General features: G+C 38.0%; 1 pseudogene; it reads left to right on the top strand.

Moving 5' to 3' along the window:
* Positions 1–21,187, top strand: part of LOC122692729 — a 139,581-nt pseudogene that overhangs the window by 38,522 nt on the left and 79,872 nt on the right.

Raw genomic sequence — 21,187 nt, 5'->3', positions numbered from 1 at the left:
AAAATTATTTTTAAGTACTGATTCTATCACTTCTTGGGTGTTTGATTTTTAGCAAACTTTTGAGTTTATACTTATCTACTTTAGGTAAAATGGGCAATTTACCCAATATAAAGCTGCTTTAAAAAGAGATTCATTTCTCTACGTTAATTTAAGCAGCTTGCAAATAAAATCTCTATCAGTGATAGCTGCTTGACATAAAATTCATTCCTTATAGCATTTCTTGCTCTCTATTCTGATATTGTTGACTGTCTTCTAATATTGTGACATGCTCTCTCATAAGGATTAACTCATATTAACCCTATGTTCCTGATAGAGTGCGTGCTTAGTCGTTCAATTGTGTCTGGTTCTTTGTGACCCCATGGACTGCAGATAGCCAGGCTCCTCGTCCATGGGATTCTCCAGGCACTAATACTGGAGTGGATTGCCACGCCCTCATCCAGGGGATCTTCCTAACCCAGGGATCGAACCCAGGTCTCCCACATTATAGGCAGATGCCTTACTGTCTGAGCTACCAGAGAAGCCCCCTGATACAGTACATGGTATTAGAAGTTTTCTAAATAATTGTGTGTATTGTTTTGATATTTAGAGGAAATTCTGATGAGACAGACAAATGTTATTATTTTTGTCGTTAAGAAACTGGATCTCAGAAAAGTGAAGAATCCCAGTGTAAAGTGAGTAAATCTTTAAGAGTAACCTAACTTATCTGAAATACCAATAAAACAATGAATGATTAAAGTATCTTTAATGGTTTAATACTCCAAATGAAGAGAACAAAGTGGGGTGAGTTCTAAAGGCATATTGGATGGCTTCTTGCCTCCATAAACTATTGGGATATCTTTCTGTTGACTAGCTTTTCTCCAATAACAGGTACTGTATTTTGTTCTCACCCTTCACCATCAAAAGTCTTCCAGGGCTTGCCAAGTATTTATTGCAGAGTAATAATATATGTTTTAAAGTCAAGATCTATGTAAAAATGAGTCTCTGTTGTACCCTCAAAATGTTTTTTCCCTCTCCCTATTTTGGTCTTGTGTTACTTGTGGAAGAGTCTTTAATATACTACATCCATAAAGAACAAAATGCCATGAAAAGTATCAAAATCAAAAAGTAGTGACAAATAAAATTGCTAAAATTAAGGTAAATATAAATTAATTAAAGTTGAAAGACAAAACCAGTAAATTCTTCTGATTTCATCATAAGTATAAAAATTCTGAAAACAAAAAATAGATGAATGATTTGAAATATACATCTTACAAACATCATCCCAAAAGGAAAGAATAATATGGATGAAAAAAAATTTAAGATAGAAGGGATTCAAACTCTTAGAGTTAAAGAACATCAGTCATCAGTAAAAGGCTTGCTTAATAATTGAAATGGTTCATGTCTAGGCACCACTGTATAATTTCAGAATCACAGGGAATAAAGGCAATATTCCGAAGCGGCAGTCAATGTGGAGTGGAACAGTAACAAGCCACTTAAAAATAAACTAGACTGTTAGAACAGGTACAAAAGGGTGTCAAATGTTTTAGGGGTTAAATGATACTCAACTTAGAATTGTATACCGATTTAAACTATCAAACAGTGGATGCTGAAGCGAGAGAGAGACTCAAGAGGGAGGGGATATATGTAAACTTATAAATGATTCATGTTGTACAGCAGAAACTAACATAGCATTGTGAAGTAATTATACTCCAATCAAAAAATAAATAAATAAAAATAAACTACAAAATATATAAGAAAAATACATCTTTATATATATGAGGACTTGTGCACTGAGATATTTCCATTAATATACCATTCCTTAGGAATTAATCTGAGAATATACTCTAGTAAAATAAAAAAAGAGAGGAAAGACTATACGAAATCTAGGAAATGACAGTTTCAGCCACAAAAATCAATGAAAAGACTCCCAGGATGAAAATTGTAGGGCACACATAAAGAGTTATCAAGCCAGAATAAAGCAGATGTTTGTAGAAATTTAAGAACAATATATACTGGATGGTATCTGGAATGAACTTGTATGTATTTAATAGTATTTATTATTATTTATTATTGTCAACTAACCACCTGCTTAGAGATTAAGTATGTCACAGAAAACCATGTAAATATAACATACAATGTTATATACAGGGAAGCAAATTAAATTATTAGAGTAGACATACAAAGGGAGAAGATGGAATACGAAAAGAATAGACGAGAATCATGGGATGTGGTGGGTGGGCCCTGATATCTTCAACTTATAAAAGAAAATATCAAAACATACTACCTCTAGAAGACGAACATGATGTGTATTATTTAAAAGACTCAAAGCTGAGCAACACAGGGACAAAAATTATAATAAATTTTTGAAGCACAAAAAATAACTGGAGGCTGCAGTGTGAGTTCAATCCTTATTTTGAGGGCAGAATAATCAATTATGAAAAATATGGAACATCAAATATTTAGTATGAATGTATTAGAATGGACACTGCCAGCATTTTAACTTTATCTCTGGACTGTATTTCCCCGTGCTCCAGATAACTGCCACTGCCAAATCTGTGCCTGAGGACTTTTTCCAGAAGGCGGCTATGCCTACTACTGGGGATGGTCAGAAGTGTGAAGAAATGAACAACCACCCAGAGCAGTACTTGACCACTGCCAAATGGAAAAGTTCTAGAAGCATCCTGGCTCTTTCCCCCAGCAAGTGCAATATGTTTGAGGCACGTGTTGCCTACTTTTTCCTAGAATCTTTTCTGTAGGATTAATCCCTACTCACTCATGGTGAACTGATTTAAAAATATACCCTAGATTAGTCACTTTTCCTTTAAAATGTTTCTTCCTTACATCCTTGCATCTTTCAGAAAAAACTATCTGCGTTTCACACCATGTTTCAGGATCTGTTTCTGGGATAAATCTATATGAAGATATATTTATAGTTAAGAAATCAACCAATAGGATTGACTGATGGTAGGGTGATGAAGAATTCACCTGACAGTGCAGGGGACATGGGTTCAGTGCCTGGACTGGGAAGATCCCACATGCCGCGGGGCAGCCAAGCCCACGCACCACAACTCCTGGCCCCGAGGGCTACAACTGCTAACGCCTGTGCCCCTGGAGCCCACGCTCTGCAACAGGAAAGCCACTGCTCCATGCAACCGGAGAAAGCCCGTGTGCCCCAACAAAACACAGCACAGACAAAGATAAACAGGTAAGCAAAACAAAGTCACAAGAAAGAGTAAGCTAGTCATACAAAAAGAAGAAATCAAACAACAGATATTAAAGTGGTTTACCGAATGAGAAGTAAAGGTAAGAAAAAAGCTTTGCGTTAAGTCCTTACTATTTGATTATTAATAAATGCTCCTATTTTGATATGTTGACATATTGATAGATGATATATTGACTGATAGATCACAAAATATAGATAAACAAGATAGTTCTGTTGTTCCAGTTGCTAATTAACCTAGTCAATTTATAAAAGTCATAGTTTTTAATATTTTAAAATTTTTTGAAGGTTTCATACAATTTATTGTAAAGCACAAAATAGGCATTTTAAAAAGCGGAACTATACACTGAAAAAGTACGTTTATATCACAAAGCATTCACCACATAATAGTTGTAGATATATATGCTGGAACATGTACATCTACACTAAATATTAAATTCAAATTAATTTTTCTATCTACACAGAAACACAGAAATATTAACCTCCTATCAGTAGTGGTAGATACTTTATACATTTTCAAAAAAAAACCACAAAAGCTTACAGTTGCCCAATCCCAAGTACCAATGCCAGGGCAGGTGAAACAATCTAGTCACAATGCTTGGTTTTCCTATATTTGTGGTGCTCATGCCGGTGGGAGGGATTAAAAGCAGAAGTGATGCTAAGAAATTTCCGAGTTTACAACCCAGTTTATTCTGTAGATCTAACCTTCAAAGTGTTTCTTATTAACCAGCAGTTATGTTCTCAGTACAAGCTCCTGCCAAAATCCAGCTCAGTTCCTTTAACTTAAACATGTGGTGCCAAGAAAATCAAAACCGTAGAGTCTTCCTCTTACCATCCTTCTATTTTCAAATTTCTTGCTGACTGAGACATGCACAGCTTGCTGACTGAGTCATGTTTGCCTAATTCTACTGATTTAGTATATTTCACTTGTACTAATGTAATGCAAAGTGTTTCCAAACGCACAAAACTGCATGATGGTATATTTTCCCCTGGAAACCCTTTAACCAAGCATGTTTTATGTCCTTCTCACTTAACCTAATATATTTGTGTACCTCAGAACTAAAGTTTTCTCTACTAATCAATATAAAAATACATTTTTTCATATCATAGGTTAAAACAGATTCTCCAAGAAGGTTAGCCAATTTCCAGGGCCCCTTTATGGCTATCATACCAGTGGCAAGCAATAATGTTATGTCCATAGGGATGTTGCAATTCAGTTTGAAAACTACAGATCACACTGTCCTTATGCAAAAATAGCCCTTATTTTTTGAGTAAGATTTGAGATGTTATAAACCTTAGGCCTTACTGGTTCAAGTTGTTGGAAATACATGGAAACTTTTCAGAGATTGACAAAGGCAATGTATTTTGGTGTGCCCTTAATAAACCTTGTCTTGGTCTACAAAGACTGAATTTTTCAATGAGATCATCTTTAGGGTAAGGCAATGGTTTTAACTTTTTACTCAACTCAGTTTGAGTGATACAGCAAAGAGATAACACCATCAGTAGCCTAGTTTGGAATCAAAAATTATATTCCTAACATGATTACAGACTCATTTGATAACAGATTCTAGAAAAGGGAATGTTTTCCACATAGGAAACAAATGTCCCTTAATGCCATGCCAGCTCCCCAAATTTTTACTGAAATTTTGCTAAGGAGACATTAGGGTTCATTTATGATCAGGAGAAACATAGATCTAGTCTTGAGGAGTTTACAGAACTAACCACACAGACTGAAAATAATTAGTAAGAAAAATATCCTGGGTGTGTGTGTGTGTGTGTGTGTGTGTGTGTGTGTGTGTGTGTGTGTGTGTGTGTGTGTGTGTGTGTGTGTGTGTGTGTGTGTGTGTGTGTGTGTGTGTGTGTGTGTGTGTGTGTGTGTGTGTGTGTGTGCGAAATTATGACAAACAACAATAATTGGTCAGCAAGAAGAGGGAAACTTTTTGTGAGACATGAAGCAAGAACATGAACTACTGAAGTGAAGTAGAGAATGCTGCTGATGGTAGAAATGATATTTTGAATGGGAAAAGCATAAGCAAAGGTCCTGAGACCCAGACAAGATGCTTCTAGAAAAGAGACAAAAAACCAAACCAGAGACCAAATACTATATCCAGCAGGCAAACATATTTTGTTCTTATAACACAGCATTTTGATTTTTCTTCCTAGTAGCTATTAGACAATATTTAAATAGTGGAGGACAGAGGAGTATGGAATGCTGCAGTCCATGCAGTCACAAAGAGTCAGACACAACTTAGCAACTAAACAATATTTAAATGCCGGGAGACAACACAGAAAACTCTGCACATCTTTCAGATGGAAAATAAGAAGGGGCAATATCAGAGCCACATTCCTGCACATACAGGTTAGCTGAATAGTATTATTCTCCTTTAAATGGTTATCCCTTCTCCCTCCTGCCATATTCCACATTCATTCATTTTATTAACTTCATTACAGGGACAACTACACTTGCAATCACTCCTCTAGAAAGATCTTTAGTAATCCTTTCACCATTTTGTCACCATTAGAGAACCCAAAACATGATATGATCTCAAAAACTACACTCAAATTTGAGGGACAAATGTATGTTCCTGTGACTGGATACAGAAGGTGAGAGGGAAAAATCACAGGAGAAGAGACTGAGGATTAATGGGGCGTGAGGCCACACTAAAGGATTTTTACTTCATCTTAGGGCAAGACCTTAAAAGCCATCAAAACAGGTAAAGCTAGGGAATGAAGATCAGATTTCCAAAATAAGGATTCCAACCTACCGGAGGGGAGCGAGATATTACTTTTGGTGTACACTTTATAAAGTAGTTCCCAACACATCATTTTTTTCTTTAGTTTTTAATAAAAAAATGTTGAGGTATCAGTTGGGATATTCCATCTCTAACCAAATGGAAGAACTGAGACTATGAGAACAGCGTCTTTCCCTCAACCACAGTTCTGATAGATTTCAAGAGTTAAACAAAAACTTTAAGACTTGACTACCGATGCCTTCTCCAGAACAGAAAGTGAGTAGGATGATAGCTCTTTTCACAGTCACTCTACATAGTAAAGAACCCGCCTGCCAATGCAGGAGACCTGGGTTCAGTCCCTGCATCAGGAAGATCCCCTGGAGAAGGAAATGGCAACCCACTCCAGTATTCTCACCCGGGAAATCCCATGGACAGTGGAGCCTGGTGGGCTACAGTCCATGGGGTTGCAAAGAGTTGGACATGACTTAGCATCTAAAACAACAATAATTTATTAGATAAGACCCACAATTCTGTATCTGCCTGAGAATGACTAATAAGACCTAACAGAATCTCAGTAAACACTTGTTTATAGTTGAGTAGGAGGACAAGAAGACCTCACTTTGACATCTGTTTCCTTTTGGTAAATATGTGCTGATCAATATCTAAACAGACATCTTTAAGAAAAACATGACAGTCTCTACCACTTGGTCATTCAGTCGTGTCCAACTCTTTGTGACCCCACAGACTGAGCCCACGAGGCTCCTCTGTCCATGGGGATTATCCAGGCAAGAATACTGGAGTGGGTTGCCAAGCCCTCCTCCAGGGAATCTTCTCAACCCAGGGATCGAACCCAGTTCTCCTATATTGCAGGCAGATTCTTTACCATCTAAGTCACCAGGGAAGCCCAAGAATACTGGAGTGGGTAGCCTATCCCTTCTTCAGGGAATCTTCCCAACCCAGGAATTGAACCGGGGTCTCCTGCCTTGCAGGAGGATTCTTTACCAGCTGAGCTACCAGGGATGCCTGGTAAAATGCTGACTTGAAAATTAAATCTAAAGACCTACACACAGATTCCTGCATTGTCACATGGGACCCTGCACACCTTTTTAATATGGTCAAAAACGAGGTCTTCTGCCATAAAAATACTGCATTTTAAATAAAAATGTGGGAAGACAAAAAGCAAGTTACCACTAAATAAAAGTCAAAGTAAACATTTGTTTTTATCTTCCCAGCAATAACAAAGACCAAAAAAAAAAAAAAATCCTTTGTATGTGTTTTAAAATATGATTCTTAAAGATATGTCAAGGATCTATTTGATCTCAGGATCAAATAGATGTTTTGATCTGCTGAAATCATGGACTTATGTTATCATATATTATAACATTTGAAAAATATATCCTGCTTTGAAAATAAATCATAACAACAATTGTATGGTACACCAATTTACTAAACTAACTATGGTGGAAAAAGGAAAAGACTATACTATATACACAAAACTTGCAAATTACTTCCAAATCACTTCCAAATCATAGAAAAGTCATGCTTTTCCATTCACATTTTAAATTAGACATATAACTACATTATTACTTCAACCATATTTCTGAATAAATTTTCCTACTATAAAGCATATTAACAGTGACAGGCTTTATTTTCTTGGGCCCCAAATTCACTGCAGATGATGACTGCAGCCATGAAATTAAAAGATGCTTGCTCTTTGGAAGAAAAGCTATGATAAACCTAGATAGCATATTAAAAAGCAGAGACATTACTTTGCCGACAAAGGTTCATATAGTCAAAGCTATGGTTTTTCCAGCAGTCATGTATGGATGTGAGAGTCAGACCATAAAGAAGGCTGAGTGCCAAAGAACTGATGCTTTTGAACTGTGGTGTTGAAGAAACTCTTAAGAGTCCGTTGGAGAGCAAGAAGATAAAACCAGTTAATCCTAAAGGAAATCATTCCTGAACATTCATTGGAAGGACTAATGCTGAAGCTGAAACTCCAATACTTTGGCCACTTGATGCGAAGAACTGACTCATTGGAAAAGACCCTAGGAAAGCTGGGAAAGGTTGAAGGCAGGAGGAGAAGGGGACGACAGAGGACAAGATGGTTGGACGGCATCACAGGCTCAATGGACATGAGTTTGAGCAAGCTGTGGGAGATGGTAAAGGACAGGGATGCCTGGAGTGCTGCAGTTCATAGGGTTGCAAAGAGTCAGACACGACTGGGTGACTGAACAACAGAAGTATATTAACAAATGCTAACACTAAATTTCATACGGGGCCTATAATTATTACTATTTTGTGTGTCTTTGTTCATCTTTTCTGTGCAGCTGGAGTAATATTTTTAAAACAATCATCAGAATTTGTTATTCTCCTGGTAAATCCTTTTCAATAAATACCTGTAGCTGTTAGAACACGTCTGGGCACTCCATCATCGCCAAATAATCTGGTTCCAGTTTGTTTACAGCCTCTCTCTAAACACACACTCACATCCCCCTACAAACTGCTCTGGTCACAATGGATGCCTTTCTGTTCTTCATATGCATCTGGTCTTCTTCTGTCACCTGGAGTTTGCACTTGCCATTTCTTCAAACTGCATTGTTTTTGAAAGGTGTTCACAAGTCTGCATGCAAGCATGCTAAGTTGCTTCAGTCATGTCCAACTCTATGTGACCCCATGGACAGCAGCCCATCAGGCTCCTCTGTCCATGGGATTCTCCAGGCAAGAACACTGGAGTGGGCTGCCATTTCCTTCTCCAATGCATGCATGCATGCTAAGCCGCTTCAGTCGTATCCAACTCTGTGCGACTCCATGGACAGCAGCCCACCAGGCTCCTCTGTCCACCGGATTCTCCAGGCAAGAATACTGGAGTGGGTTGCCATTTTCTCACAAGTCTAATTTGCTGTTATCTTTAATAACTCAGCATAAATGTCACTTCTAAGTTTCAGGAATGCAACTCAAAATGAATGACAATATGAATTCTCTAGGTCATCGTGTCAAACTTCAGCATGTTTGCTATGAGAAGCCATGCCTTTTCCCTGCCTTGCAACATGAAACAGCAAGGTGTAGTTTTTAGCTTTTTGTTTTACATTGGAGTACAGTTGATTGACAACATAGTGTTAGTTTCAAGTGTATAGCAAAGTGATTTAGTTATACATATATGTTTCTATTCTTTTTCAAATTATTTCCCCATTTAGGTTGTTATTACATAATATTGAGCAGAGTTCTCTGTACCATACACAGGGTCCTTGTTGGTTACCCATTTTAAATACAGCAGTGTACATGTCACTCCAAACTCCCTAATTATCCCTTTCCCCTCATGAACCATAAGTTCATTCTCTAGGCTTGTGAGTCTGCTTTTGTTTTGTAAAAAGTTCATTAGATTCTTCACATAAGTGATTCCATAAGATATTTCACTGTCTCTGACTTGCTTCACTCCGTATGACAATCTCTAGATCCATCCATGATGCTGCAAATGGCATTATGGCTTAATATCATCGAACAAACAACCCAATCAAAAAACTGACAAAGGACTTAAATAAACCTAAATTTCTCCAAAAGAAGCAAAGTGTAGTTTTGATGGCTGAGTTTTCTCACTTCACAGGTCAACTGGTTTCTAACCAGGTTTGAGCCATAGAAGGTAATGACAAAATTGAACAGCAAAGGAAAGAGATGGCACACATACTATTTCTGGACATGGACATGCCTGCTTGTGGCTCCAGCACCTTCAGACATGCCTACAAGACTTCAGCTTCCCTTGAGTTCTTCTTTGGTGTGTCCTTAGTCACACCTTATTTCTGTAACAAAGCCTACTTTCCTCTGTCTCTCCCCAAACCCAATTTATTAACTGTTAAAGCAGCCCCATTTTTAACTTGTTGTGTGTTTTAAATTCTCCACCTTTGAAGGAGGTGAGCTTGTGTCCCAAGAATCTTTTATTCTGAAACTTCTAATTAATAATACTTTTATCTTGTTAAGTGCGTGCGTGGGTTTGCTCAGTCGTATCCAACTCTTAGTGACCCTATGGACTGTAGCCTGCCAGGCTCCTGTATCCATGGAATTTTCCAGGAAAGAATACTGAAGTTGGTTGCCATTTCCTCCTCCAGGGGATCTTCCCCAACCAGGGATCGAATCCACATCTCTTGTGTCTCCTGCATTGGCAGGTGGATTGTTTATCATTGTGCCACTTGGGTTAAGGCAGAGAAGTAAATGCATTGCATTTTCCACTGATGGCTTTTCAAAATATTTGAAGACCACAGCTGTGTAGCCAGAGTGCTCTTTCCTTCCAGCTGAACTGGTTCATTTCCTAAAAGAAAGGTTCTTCACAGGTTACCTCTAAGAGCTTTTCCGGTATTAAGAATCATGTGGTTAGAGCATCTTTGGCTTTTGTTCAAAATTGTGATTAAGAACTAGCTAAATGATGTCTTAATCCCTGTGGTTATCCTTAGGAAATAAAAACTTCCTTAGGAACAAATTGTGCACATGTTAAAAAAACAAAAAAAGAAAGACCTTATTCCTGTAATGACCTTTTTGGGATATGTCCAAGTCTGGTGCATTTTTCAGTCTTCCTCTATCAAGGTTTGGATTTCAAATGTTGAGTCTTCGTTCATTTGTTTTGATTGTTTGCTCCATGTCCTGACCCTAATTGTCTACTGAGACATTCGTAATGCAGTTATGACCTTTAGATTAATTTGCAAACATTTCCTTATCTTCTAGATTCTTGGCATCTGTGATACTAGACGCCAATATATTGACAGATACTACTGAATAAAATAAAGGCTTAATTTAAGAATTTAATTTAGTGGGAACAGTTAATATAAAAGCATAAAGTATGTTATAATTTTGTTATAGGAATATTGTTAACATGCAAAATAAGAAGGTGAAGAAGTCATTCGCTTTTGAAATTAATTTCGAGAGTGACAGGAGATACAGCTCAGTGTGGGCTGATGAGGGGAAACTGTCCTCCTTTTTCTTACTTTGCTTCTATATTTTGCTTTACTAAAATTACATTTGGTTTTCTGTCTTCTTTTGTTTCTTTGTTAAGGAAACTCACTGAGTGTCTTAAAATGGGTCCCATCACCTCTGGAACATTTTCACCCTAGGCAACCCACCAGCTTAAATGTTACCAATACTCTGAAAGTTGGTATTTTAACACATTTCAAATATTCCACCCTTTATGTTATTTCATTAAGCTCCTCTTTGGTCATTTCAATAGCAGAAATTGTCATCCCTGACTGCCTGTTCCCCCATCATTCACCTTTCTGGTAAAACTCTGTTTCTTCCATAATCCCACTTGCTATCTTGTCATTCCAATATTTCTTTTCAATGTGCATACTCAAAACTGGTGTAGAAATCATGGGTTTGGCATTCTAAAAAATGCCTTTGATATTGTTGAACTTTCTGTTTATCAGTGTAAAAGTACTTTGCACACACATACACACATAGACCTGCATTTAATTTAGAAACCAGTATTCAGCACAAGGTTTCTAAATTTCCCTTATTTATTCCCCAGAGAGACTGGCGAACAGTTTAAACCTACTAGTCAAAAAAGTGAGTTGGCTGTAAGACATGCTGGCCTTGAGATGAAATGCTGCAAGAACAAGTAGTAATCATACCATTTCTTTCCTTTACACATTATGAACTTAGGGCTAGTCTCCTTTCTGTACTTTGATTGGTTGAGTGTATTTAAGATGTCCAATGAAAATCTAGGTAAATTACCTAATGTTTACTGAGCTTATTCTGTGCAGAGATAAATAAGAAACAATTTAGTTTGACCTACCCTCCTCAACTCCCAGATGATATTTGAACCCTTCATCAGTTTATCTTCCAAAGTACCTAAATTTTGAGAATGGGACAAGCACAGCATTTTGCATATACATGGATTTTTTATAGGTGTGCAATCAAGTGAGTCTATATATTCATACATTATCACTGTTCATTGTCAGGAAAGTAGATGGATTGGAGGGAATCATCTCAGTGATGCTACTTTTGGTTCTGAGGGTCCTAACTAATTCTTGAAATCAGTGCAGAAAATACTTGTCATAAATCTTGAAGGCATTCAGCGCAAACACTGTGTTACTGTAGATCTTTGAAGAGACAGAAGTGGCCCCACTCTGGGGAGAAAGCTGGTATAAGGTAGCAAAGACTAGGGACTTGTGTGCATTTTTTTGCAACTAGGGGAACTAATTCACCTCACCACCCCTTAGTGTCTTATGTGGTCTTATTATTTTTCCTTCCGCTCACCGTAAATCTTTGCTTCTCTCATGACCTTTACTAGAAACTCAATTCAGGAGATTATAGAATGTCCAGGAAGTCAACTATTTTTATGACAGCCAGAAATGGTGGCATTTAATGATATATTTTATAGACCACCCCAGCCCATTTATTTGGCTTTGCAACTTAAGAAACTGAGGCTCAACACCTACAAAACTCTTCCAATTTTATACTGCTTGCAAGTTGCATAGTGAGGGCCAAGAACTACTTTTCTACCCCATATGGATACATTCATAAACTAAAGTGGAGGCAATAGAGGAAAAGCCTAAGTTGATTTTGTCATCCCTTAGACAAAGTCTGGGTATAAAAATAAACATAACTTTTTGTTTTCAAAAATGTCAAAGTGAACTATTTCTACTGTGTCTTTTTCTTTTAATAACACAATTTTTTTACCATGCCAGAGCAAGATATAATAAAGCAGGCTCTACTTCTATAGTAAAGCACAACAAAGAAGTGGATCATGAATATAAATGTTAACATCAAACATACCCACTGAAAAGTAATAACACTACAACAAGATAAGGCAATTTACATGAGTATTTCATAAAGATTTTTCTCCTGAGATTTTTATAGATCTCGCTTTCTCCTAAGCCCTGATTTTTTTTCTTTAATTTAAAGGAAACTGTAGTGATTAGTTACATTGCCATTGAGAACCAGATAAATATTTATGGAGAAAGAATGTCTATGTATATCTATATAGCAATAATGTGCAGGGAGAGCAACAGATATTCAGAACCAGAATCTCGTCTCTGTAGGGTGCATCTATTGCATCAGGAACCTATTGTCATTCTTTTGTAATGTGGGCACATGAGCTGCATTAACATTTGGCTCTGATTTGGAGCTTTTGTATTTCAAGGGGCTCAAAAAAATCCACCTGAATGCTGTCTGCTTTCATGAGCAAGAATACCTGTGGTCTCATTTGCTCAGACAGATAAAACCACAGAACATATATAGCCAGACTATAAAGAATCTGCCTGGAGAAGGAAACGGCAACCCACTCCAGTACCTATGCCTGGAAAATCTCATGGACAGAGGGGCCTGGTAAGCTGCAGTCCATGGGGTAGCAAACAGTCAGGCAGGACTGAGCGACTAACACTTAGTAGATAAAAGCCCATACAGCAAATGAGGACCTCGCACAGCCAAAAACAAATAAATAAAATTGTTTAAAAAAAAAAAAAAAAAAGAATCTGCCTGCAATGCAAGAGACCTGAGTTCTAGCCCTGGGTCAGGAAGATTCCCTAGAGAAGGGAATGGATACCTACTCCAGTAATCTTGCCTAGAGAATTCCGTGGAAGAGGAGCCTGGAGGGTTACAGTTCATAGGTCTCAAAAAAGTCAGACACAACTAATACACACATAGTAAGATGACTTGGATACACCAGTGTTGATCCCAAAAAGAATTCTCAGTTTCTTGTAAAACCCCCATGACAGAGTGCATCTTTTCCTCTTGCTCACTACTTAGGTGCTTTTTATTTTACACGAGTGTTAGTCATTCAGCCATGTCCAACTCTTTGTGACCCACTGAGCTGGAGCCCCCAGACACCTCTGTCCATGGAATTCTCTAGGCAAAATTGCTGGAGTGGGTAGCCATTCCCTTCTCCAGGGGATTTTCTCAACCCAGGGATCCAACACAAGTCTCCTGCATTGCAGGCAGATCCTTTACTGCCTGAGCCACTAAGGAAGCCCTGCTCTCCGTTTGCTGCTACACAATCACAGGTGCTTTAAGTATCTACTTCCATGGCCAACTTGTCTCTTGATATCTTTTGACTTCACCCCACTCCTGTCCTAGAAACTGTCCCATCCACTTGGAGCTAAGAAACAACTGGGAGATGAGGGATAATCTTATATGATGTTTCTACACATCTATTAGCAGTTTTTGTCTTCAATTATCTTTTCTATGCTATTTGTATAGTAGACAACCTTGGAAAATAAAGGTGCTACCAGAACAGAAGGGAGATTTGAATCCTAACTAATACAATCAAGATGTCTCCCTCTAGGTCAAAAGTTGACAGATTTAGAAGCAAGCCCCTTTACAAGACCAGGACTTTCTAAAATTTTGGTTTCTTTGACTGTATACAAGTCCACTGTATCTACTACCCAAACCACTCCACGTGACCCCCACAGGATTTGTGGGAAAAGGGGACCTGATATAAACATGAAGCTCATGCAGCCAGCTGTGTTGTGAGTAATAAAGGTCTTTATCTCTGATCCAGGAGTCCTGTGTCTTCTGCCAGCATCTATAAAACTGGTCAGATCATTTGCTAGCTTCCAAGTAGGGGAAATCACAGAACCAGCACGCAAATGTATCCCCATTGGTCATGAGCATTATCCAGGATATTGCTCGACTCCAAAGGGATTTTTTTAATAAAGAACTAGTAAGAGTTGGTACATCTTCTCTGTCATACAACAGGAGAAGCAAAGGGTTTTGGGTGGCCAGAGTCCTTTAGTATCTACCCTCCACCACACATCACACTCTCAGGTGCACTGTATATTGACATGCTGAGGTCTATATTTTGGATTTAAAGCTGAACGTTGACTCTTTTTGCCTCCCCTGGCTTCAAATCTAGTGCACAAGAGCATATTCTTATCACAAGCAATGAAATCTGCAGTGGTGCAGAGAGGAGAAGAAATCTGAGTGGAAAGTGTACTGGAAGGAAGACCGTTTCTGAGCATCAGAAAATGAAGCAGGTGTTTGACAGTCAGGTGTTTGAGGGAATTCTAGGCAGAGGAATCAGCGCAAGGCAAGTAAGTCCAAGAGGCTTGAAAACCAAAAGGTGAGATTTTCATGCATATCAGAATTGAGAAATGAAGTTCTTCACAAAACCCTTGAAGGTAAGGATGGCAGAAGCCCCTCAGATCATAGTCAAAGGTTTTCAACTCTGTTTCATAGAATTCTGGGTTCTTTAAGAGGAAAGGAGGGTAGGAGGCTAGTTTCCAGAACCTTCCCAAATTAATTTCAGTAGAAATGTTTCTGTGCCAGCTATAGTCAGGCCCCTTTGAGAAAACAGAGGTGCAAAGAGAGAGACTGATATCTTTCTGAAGACTGCATAGCCAGTAAGTGGCAGAGCAAGTTTTTAAACTGGCTGTTACGGACAGAATTGTGACTTCACTCCCTCCCTAAATCTGTATGTTAAAGGTCTAACCCCCAATGTGACTAAAACACTGGGGCTTCCACATCTATGCTCACAGCTTTTCTCTACACCAAACTGCCTTTCCTGATGATTGCCAAGATGTCTTCAAATATAAAGACATTGTAATCCATCAAAAAGTCACTGATGTCTGCATTTGTGTTTTGCAGGGAAAAGGATACAAGTAACCCATGGACCTTTTTTGCAGGTTATTTTCTTTATTTACTGCTGGTAATGAAATGATAAAAGTGCTCAAAGCACTTTTTAGTTGGTTATGAAGAGAAATCAATACTGCTTTGTGTTTCAAAAAGGAAAGGCATGCAAGGACGCTGAGGTATTAAACACAAGTGGATTGAATAGTTATTTGTGAGGGGTTGCTAACAATTGAATTACTATTTTAATGTCATAACATGGCAGCACTCAAGATTACCTTTCACATCTAATCATACCATTTACATGGAAGTGGGAAAATGCTTCTGAAGTGGCCAAATGCTATTCACTGAATGGATCACAATCATACTAGAAATTGCTCCAAAGGAAAAATAATCAAATTCCTTGCCAAGCCCTGGGGAAAGGTTACTGTCTCTTAATTTTAACACATACACACACATGCACACACACGTGCACATAAAGCACTTTTTTAAAGAGGCATCATGGCAAAAAAAAAAAAAAAAAAACATGGATTGGGCACTAGTTCTCGGCTTCAGTTTTGACTTCAACACTTGAGTGTTACCTGTCTTTTGTCACTGGTAATACTGGAGTTATATTCATAAAAATCACATATAGAAGAACACTGTGCCCCCAATGTTTATATGGAGTTTTATGCCATTACATCCTTACAAAACCCTTTGTATTAGGCGCTATTTTCATTGTCCTCATTTTACAGGTGAGAGTGTTGAGACAAAAAGAGTATTTATGTCTACAGTTGGGAAGTGGCAGAAAAAGAATTCAAGAATAAGTCATTCTATGAAAAGGCAAAATGCTGTTGTCATCAAGAATACTATGTACCTCAAAGTAACTTCATGAGAGTCGGAATACATCTCTAGTGGGGCACCTGTCTCCTTGCCTAGGCCCTGGGCTACTTCTGTAGCCACATTCACCACTCCCAAGCCCCCCTCTCACTCTTCTAATTGTATCAAATGTACATTCATAAAATACACTAGGCTTTTTTTAATGTCTTTTTGCCTTTGATTGTCTTAGAATGACTTTCTATTTGTTCAACTCTTCTACTACACATAGCTCATGTGTTTACACTCTCCAGGATTCCTTTGCAAACTCCTTCAAGGAGTCTGCTCTTTCTCCTTCACTCCCAATAACATTCTGTTGAATCTCTCCTAAGGGGATGTGCATTGTGATGTGATTACTCATTTGCCTTTTCTGCTCAAATGTAAACTGTTGGAAGGTTCTTTCTTTCAATATGCCTGGCATCTAAATACAAAAATGTCTGTATATTTTTACATGTATTCTTATATTTATGTTTGAATATTTGTACATCAGCAAATATATGAAATTAAGATGCTCCAGAATTGCTGAGACTTAATAATAGTGAACACGTATATACTGGGCACTTGCTGTCTGCCAGGTATCGTTGCGAGCATTTTGTGGATAATGACTCAAGTGATCCTCCCATAACCCAGTGGAGCTGGTACCACTAACAAGCCTATTTTCTAGATGAGGGCATTGAAGCACCAAAAAGTTCACATATTTTGGCCAAGTGGACACAGTTCTAAAGTGCAGAATCTGAGCTTTACACTTAAAAATATGACTCCACATCCCACATTATCAATCACTGTTTTACTGAAAAACCAAGACCCAAATATGACAGAACAAGGTAGAGTTCAGGGTTCCTGTGTGGCTAAAGTGCTATGTACATCAAACAGAAGTATTACAAAACTCTTGTCTACGTAAAATAACCCCTTCTTTTTTCTTTAAAGACTGAGTATTTGTAGTTGTGTCTAGCAACAGCCCTCTAGCATTAACCGCTACAAAAATAAGCACATATCCTTTTAGAGTACTAATTTTAAGACGTTGACACTCATATCAAGTCTTTAAAAATGCACAATTCTAATAAGCACTCATGGAATGAGTAGCCTGGAGCACCTGCCATGTGAGTGATTCTCTCAGAACTCAATGGTGAGCTATGTTTTTTAGGATAGAGGAACCTCTCTTGAAAAGGCATACTGAGAAAGACACAGTCACCCTCTCAATAAGGTTATCATCCATCTTTTTTCAGATGAAAGGACAAACCAACTTAGACCATGATCTAATGTGATAAGACAGCTATTTAATTTATTGCATGATCTTGTGTCAGTCTGATCCTGTTTCCAGATCTATATCAAGAGGGGATTAGACTAGTTGATTCTCCTCCCAAAGTCTTGAGTGACTAACATTTGGATGCAATTCAAGGTCTTTGTTATGAGTACAAAATTTATTTGGAAAAAGACAGCCTGTGGTTTGGATCTTAAATTAAATACGAACACTGCCAGTTTCTCAGTGCCACCCAAAGTGTGGCACTGAGAAACTCGCAACACCACGTTCAGTCTCGGCTTTCGCACCTTTGACACGGGGGTGCCAGCAGTGCCTACCCGACAGTGGGGGAGTAAATGGCAAAACAGACGCGACGGACTTAACCCGACACTAAGGACCAACTGCATTATCTCACTTAATTCTGCCTATAAATCCATAATGGGCTAGGGCTATTGTGACCCTCACTTTACAGATACAGAGAATAAGTAAAATGAGAGAGGAGGAATTTTCCCTTTAGCAGACCAGAAGTGCTACTTTATTTAGTCAAATTATATTGCACCCATATTTGCTCTGTCCCGAGAGTTTAGAACTTCTATCCTGTAACATTTCTGACTGTACTGACTGGTGATTAGACAGATGCAATATACAGTCATAGCCATGTTTGAAAAAGGCCAGTGCCCCCAGATATGTAACCCATTAATTTCTAAAAATAATAATTATATTCTTACTGGGCACCCACTATGTATACTAGCTACACAGCTAGTAAGTGGTGGAAGCTTGGATTTAAACTTAGTCATGCAAACTTAGCCAAAATGTCTCCCTGCTTCTTCTCATACTCCATTATCTATGTCCCCAAACCTGAAGGAGCTGACTGGAGGCACATATTTCCCAATATCAATCACCTTCTGATTAACCTCAAGTTAAAAATTTTAAAGATGAATATCCTTTGTCGACTAATCAGTAACTCTTTATGATGCTTTATTCTGTGTGAAAAATTTTGTTTAAACAGTAACGTTGAGGTAAATAACCCACAGCACCCACCCAAAAAAAAAAAAAAAAAAGTGAATTTGCAGAAATCTTTGTTTTTGACACTCACTGCATTTACACAGTATTTTTTAAGTTAGTATCTATGTGATAAACCTTTTTCCTTTTCCTCCCAATCTCTACAGAGGGAAGAAATACTTTAGATCAAGAAGAGATTTCTTTACTAGAAAAATTCTGGACAGTAAATGTCATTTGTTAAGTAAAAGGAGGAGAAAAAAAAGCCTAAAATATGTAGGATTAGTGAATACAGAAAGTAAGGAGGGTAAGGAGATGCAAGACCTTGAAAGTAGGATTTGAATTACTGTGTCTTCAGTCCAGCCTGTTCTCAGACATTGTCAATATTATTTCAGTCCCCAATGTAGTTTCACCTAGAGCTAGACATCCCGGAGTGTGAAATCACGTGGGCCTTAGAAAGCATTACTACAAACAAAGTTAGTGGAGGTGATGGAATTCCAGTTGAGCTACTTCAAATCCTAAAGATGCTGCTGTTAAAGTGTTGCACTCAATATTACAGCAAATTTGGAAAACTCAGCAGTGGCCACAAGACTGGAAAAGGACAGTTTTTATCCCAAGCCCAAAGAAGGGCAATGTCAAAGAATCTTCAAACTACTGTACAAATCTTCTCTTTCACATGCTAGTAAGTTTATGGGTGAAATCCTTCAAGCTAGGCTTCAGCATTATAAGAAGTGGGAACTTCCAGAGGTACAAGCTGGGTTTAAAAAAGGCAGAGGAACAACCAGTGATAAAATTGTCAACATTTGTTGCATCATGGAGAAGCAAGGGAATTTTAGAAAAAAAAATCTACTTCTGCTTCATTGACTGTGCTAAAGCCTTTGACTGGGTGAACCACAACAAACTGTGGCAAATTCTTAAGAGATGGGAGTACCATACCACCTTATCAGCCTCCTGAGAAACCTGTATGGAGGTCAAGAAGCAACAGTTAGAACAGTACATAGATCAACAGACTGGTTCCAAACTGGGAAAGAAGTACAACAAGGCTATATGCTGTCACCCTGCTTATTTAACTTCTATGCAGAGTATATTATGTGAAATGTTGGGCAATATGAATCACAAGCTGAAATCAGGGAGCTGATTGCAGGAAGAAATATCAACAACTTTATATAAGATGAATACTACTCTACTAGCAGAAGGTAAAGAGGAACTAAAGAGCCTCTTAATGAGGGTGAAAGAAAAGTGTGAAAAAGCAGGCTTATAAATCAACATTCAAAAAAGCAAGATCATGGCATCTGCTCCCATCACTTGATGACAAGTAGAAAAGGAAAAACTGGAAGCAGTCACAGATTTATTTTCTTGGGCTCAAAAAATCACTGTGGATGGTGAGTGCAGCCATGCAATTAAAAGACACTTGCTCCTTGGAAGAGAAGCTATGACAAACATAGAAAGCATATTAAAAAACAGAGACATCACTTTGCCACCTAAGATCCATATAGTCAAAGCTAAGGTTTTTCCAGTGGTCATGTACAGGTGTGTTAGCTGGACCATAAAGAAAGCAGAGTGCCAAAGAATTGATGCTTTTGAATTGTGGTGCTGGAGAAGACTCTTGAGAGTCCCTTGGACAGCAAGAAGATCAAACCAGTCAATCCTAAAGGAAATCATCCCTGAATATTCATTGGAAGGACTGAAGCTGAAGCTGAAGCTCCAATACTATGGCCACCTGATGCAAAGAATCAACTCATTGGAAAAGACCCAGATGATGGGAAAGATTGAAGGCAGAAGGAGAAGGGGGTGACAGAGGATGAGATGGTTGGATATTATTCAAATGCATTACTTTTATTATGCATTTTATTATTATGACATCAGCTCCACCTCAGATCATCAGGCATTAGATTCCAGAGTTTGGGGACCCCTACTTTAAGGGACATGGATTTACAATATAAATAAATAAATAAAAATCAGTTCTTTAAACACCCAGGGTAAGTAGTATAGAAACATTTTAGTGAGAATATTGTGCTCTTACTTATTTAGTGTAGCTGACTGGGTAAGGTATGTGTGGAATGCTTTTAAAAATATAAAACTCCTCAAAATTATTTATAAGCTCTTAACTTATGCTGCTTTGTACAGAGTGTTAAAAAATATGATCTTGATAAAATTCATCATTCACCCTGCCTATGTTTCTAGAAATCATAACAGTGAAGTCTCAACTGAATAAGTATCCAACTAAGAAAATAATCAGAGTTCATTCCTGGGGCCTCATAATGAATGCCTCTAGTTGCAACTCAGGATCCTCCAGGGTCAACAGAGCTTTCTCATACAAGTGGTGTTACCATCATATCCCTTGACCACAGGATGGCCATTCCTCCATCATCTCCTGCTTGGCAAACTCTTAATCATTCAAAAGTCACTTTAAATGTCATTTTTCCTGTAAAGAATTTCTTGATTTTCCAAGGCTTAACTGTAACATAGCACTTAGCTCTGTAAGTGCAACGATTCATATTTTCCCACTAAACTGTGACCATATCAATTTTAAGTACAGACTCTTACACATTAATGTGTTTCCCAAAATTGGGAGAGTCGAATATTGATACATGGCAGGGACTTTAAATGCTG

This window comes from Cervus elaphus, chromosome 4 (genome assembly GCF_910594005.1).
Source record: "Cervus elaphus chromosome 4, mCerEla1.1, whole genome shotgun sequence".
NCBI classification, from domain to species: domain Eukaryota; kingdom Metazoa; phylum Chordata; class Mammalia; order Artiodactyla; family Cervidae; genus Cervus; species Cervus elaphus.
This window is presented reverse-complemented; position numbering and strand designations above follow the sequence as displayed.